Here is a 5,003-nt window from a genome sequence, read left to right as displayed (position 1 = left end):
GAGTATAATTTCAGGGACTCTTATGCCAGATATTGTTACCACTCTCTGAGGAAAAAAAAATCTACTGTTCACATATATTTGCTGATTTATTGAAATATACCTTTCCTTTGGAGTTCAGTAGATCAAAGGCTCTTAGAAATCCTTCATTAGAAAGACTTATATACTTCATTTTGATCCTTTGATCCGTGGTCAATTAAAATAAATGAAAGGGAAAACAATGAGACATAAGTAAAACTCTTAAGAGCTCACAATAGATATATAGAGCAATCCTAGTGGACGATGGCAAATATAACTGAATAGAGAATACACACAGGCAATTACAGACTCTAAGGAAAACAAAAGATGTGAGTGCAGTCTTAGAATCACTCAACAGATAACACTTGTAAATAATCACCTACAAAGACAGAGAATTGTGCTAAACACTAGTAAAAGAGGCTTTTAAATGTGGTCAGCTCTTAAACTGCCTGCCTGTCCTTCATTATTGAATGAAGGGGAAATTACTCTGAAGATGATAAAGATTACAAGGTACAATTTAAATGATGAAATTCTCTGAATCTCAAAAAGGAATCCAGGTAGAGAAAATACCATAGAAGTACAACTTTTTACAGTATAAATTTCAGAATTTACATTCTGGCTAGTTCAGTTTTGTTTTGGAATTTGTTTCATTTTATTTCAATTTCTAATATTTTGAAATTCTTCATAGATGAGGGCTAAGTAGTGCAGGAGAAATTCTGATATTCCTGAGATGTAAGCTCCTCCTTTACAAAACCTTTCCAACTATTTGGGAACGTGACAACCTCAGTCTCCATCCTTTATGAGCATCCTGTCATTTATATTGAATATTACAATGATCTAATTTTTCAGAAAATTTTCCCCACTCCCTCTCTTCTTTTATTTGTCTGTTTGTTCTCAGAAGTCTTCTTGGGAATCCAACCTGTAACCAACTTTGTTTTTGAAGCAACCCCATTTTGTGAGAGTCTAGGGACTACACTCCAATTCAAAGAAGAAAATCACAAAGTTTACCTGAGCAATTATCCTATGATACCCTCTTCCCAACAGCCCAAGCCAGGATATAATAGCAAGATCATGGTACATGGAGAAAAACCCAAGACAACCTGCAGAGAATGGACAATCAGACCATCCTGTTTATCAGATGATTTTGCCCATTTTCAGGCCTCCTGCCTAATATGCCAGAAATACATTTTTTAAAATAATATTAATTTGCTGACCCATATAAAAATTTCCAAAGTTTGCTGTGACTACAACAAATACCCTAGGTCCCTGTCTAACTCTGACAGGTTGCAATGGGGATAGTAAGAGATCATGCTCCTGAGCTAGTAATAAAGACCCTTATGAATTGACATGGATATGCAAAAATTCATCAGATCCTACTATAAAAGCCTATACTCAACAAAAGTGGAAAATCTAGATGAAATGGTTGGTTTTCTAGAGTTAAATCAAATTAAATAAAGAGCAGGTAAACTATCTAAACAGGTACATATCACATAAGGAAATAAAAGAAGTCATTAAAAACCTTCCATCTACAAAAGCCTAGAGCCAGATGGATTCACTGCAGATTTCTACCAGACCTACAAAGAAGACATGATACCAATATTCCTCAAAAGATTCCATAAAGGAGAAAAGGTAGGAACTCTACCTAACTTATTCTATGAAGCCAAATTTATGCTGATACCTAAATGACACCAAAAAAGAGAACTTCAGAGCAATCTCGCTTATGAATATCAATGCAAAAATACTCAATAAAATTCTTGAAGACTGAATCCAAGAACACTTCAAAAGCATCATTCACCATGATCAAGTAGACTTCATCCCAGGGATGCAAGGTTGGTTCTATATAAGAAAATCCACTAACATAATGCACTATATATACAAAATCAAAGAAAAAAATCATATGATCATCTCCTTGGTGCAGAAAAACATTTGACAAAATACAAAATCCTTTCATTTTAAAAGTAGATAGATCAGGAATTCAAGGCCCATACCTAAACATAATAAAAGCAAACAGAAAACCAACAGCCAACATCAAATTAAATGGAGACACACTTGAAACAATCCTACTAAAATCTGGGACAAGACAAGAATGCCCACTCTCTCCATATCTATTTAATATTGTACTCAATGTGCTAGCTAGAACAATAAGAAAATGAAAAGAGATAGAGGTATACAAATTGGCAAAGAAGAAATAAAAGTATCGCTATTTGCAGATAATAAGAGTATGTATAAGTGACCTCAAAAACTATACTAGAAAACTTCTCCAGCTGATAAACAACTTCAGCAAAGTGTTTGGGTATTAAATTAACTCAAATAATTCAGTAGCCTTCCATATAGAAAAATAAATAGGCTGAGGAAGAAATTAGGAAAACAACTCCCTTCATAATAGCCACTAATAATATCAAATATCTTGGGATAACTCTAACCAAACAAGTGAAAAATCTATATGACAATAAACTCAAGTCTCTCAAGAAAGAAAATGAAGATGATTTCAGAAAATGGAAATATTTCCAATGCAAATGGATTGGCAGAATTCAAACAGTAAAAATGATCATCCTACCAAAGGCAATTTACAAATTCAATGCAATCCCCATGAAAATTCCAAACAATTCTTCAAAGACATGGAAAGAGCAATTGTCAAATTCATCTGGAAAGGCAAAACACTTAGAATAGCAAAAACAATTCTTTTTTTAAAATTAGAGAATAGTAAAAACAATTCTTTTTTTAATTAGATATTTTCCTTATTTACATTTCAAATGTTATTCCCTTTTCTATTTTCCCCTTCAAAAATCCCTTATCACCTCCCCACACCCCCTGCTCACTAACCCACCCACTTCTGCTTCCTGGACCTGGCATTCCCCTACACTGGGGCATATAGCCTTCACAGGACCAAGGGCCACTCCTCCCATTGATGACCGACAAAGCCATCCTCTGCTACATATGTGGTTGAAGCCAAAGGTCCCTCCGTGTGTACTCTTTGGTTGGTGGTTTAGTCCATGGAACTTCTGGAGGTACTGATTAGTTCATATTGTTGTTCCTTCTATGGGGCTGTAATACCCTTCGGTTCCTTTCTTTCCAAATTTTATGGCCTTGATCTCCTTCAGTTGTCTTCTCTATCTGAAATGTCAAGTACAATATGGAATAAGTATTCAAAGAATGGACATGCTTGTTTTGTTCCTGACCTATTGATCTGTGCTGCCACCAAGAGTCATGTTTGAGTCTATGTCCTATAGTAGCAAGGTTCTATTACCATTCAAGCTCAGGCTTACATCCATGGTATGGGCTGCCAACCAGGGATATGCTGATGTCTGAGGACTGTGTAAAACTTGTCTCACTCTTCACCTGGGAATCATGGGAGATCTGAACCTGGGAGCATGACAGTATGAGACCAGACCTCATCCCTAGCCAGCTGTAGTACATGAGAAAGCAGGCCCTACATGTCTTGGAAGTTGTAGTTGAGCTGACTCTCAACAATATGAGCATGAGAGATCTGGCCCTACTATTCCTCCTAAGTGTGGTGGCATGATTAAGGAGAAATATTCTCTTTCCCCTCACTCCTCCATCTGTGGCAGGTGGGAGAGATGTCCCTAAGGTCATGAGAATAGGACAACTGGTCCTGCCCTGCCTCAGCTGAAGCACTTGAGAGAGCAGGTCCTGAACCTCAAGTGGATAACACAGGAGATCTGGTCCTGGATATAGAGTTGGTGGGTAAGCTGATTCCAAGAGAGTGGATGTGGGAGAAACAGCCCTGCCTCATATCTGGTGAGTACTGAAGACTCTGGGGGAATCTGCAATCCTCCTCTCACTCATGCATCACTATCTAGGGCAGGGAGGAAAACTAGTCTCCCTTTCATGAGAGAGGGAGAACTGGCCATTTCCTTCACTATCGGCAACACTCAAGAGAGTGGACCCCACACTTCACTTGGGCATCATGGTAGAGCTGGTCTAGATTGCAGGGATTGTTGGTGATCTGGCCCCAAATGTATGAGAACATGAGACCTGTTGGGCTGACCAGTTCAGATACCTCCCAGGACTTTGAATTGGCCTACCACAATATCAATGACTGCTGGATTACATAAAGGAGCTAGTACTACAGATATAAAGCTACAAGATCTCCATGACACAGGCCAATAGGCCATCCAAGAGAAGCCCCAGTGAGGTTCTAGTTTTGATAGAGTAGCACCAGAAACCAGATGTCTTATACCAGACTAATGAGTCATTGTAATGAATCTGTGTAAGCAAAGATGTGTGGACAAGTGGGTATACAGTAGGACACACTGTGGCACACTAGAACGTTCACAATGATATTATTCTTTTCCTCTGTTGTAGATAAGGTTTCAAGGGTAAAGGGCAGGTTGGAGGGGAAGGGGAGTTGAGTGGGACTAAGGTACATTATATGAAATCCACAAAGAAGCATTAAATAGTTAACAAAATAATAACAAACCAGTAAAATATTTAAAAAAAAATAAGAATTCTTGCAGCTCTCCCTGTTTATGTGTGCTCTCTGAAAATGATGGAATTTAAGACAAGTAATCATCTTTTCTCCCTGTGTTTTTTATTTTTAGGATATTTTTTATCACAGATACAGAAATAAAACCAAGACAGGAAGGTTAATGAAAGTATTGAAAGTGGTGTGAGTGTGTGTGTGTGTGTGTGTGTGTGTGTTTATGTATTTGTGTATCACTGCTAACTATTTCCATTGAGTATCACTCCTCTTTTGATTTTAATGAATGTCTTTGATCTTCAGTAGCTCTCTTTTTTATAATTGTATTTTTTAGGTAATTTTTTTAAAAGAAAGGAAGTACTCTAATGTGAAGTCTTTTAAACTTATTTAAGGACTCTTTTTTGATCATTACTATTGAAAATCCCTAACTATATTCTACCTTCCTTTTACTCCTCTAAGTTCCTTCTCTGCTCCTCTCATGTGTTACCCAATCTACCTCCTTTTTTTTTTTTTTTCAGAAAAATGAAGCCCTCCAGAGAATACAACC

This window comes from Mus caroli, chromosome 13 (assembly GCF_900094665.2).
Source record: "Mus caroli chromosome 13, CAROLI_EIJ_v1.1, whole genome shotgun sequence".
Lineage (NCBI taxonomy): Eukaryota > Metazoa > Chordata > Mammalia > Rodentia > Muridae > Mus > Mus caroli.
Note: the sequence above shows the minus strand (reverse complement) of the source record.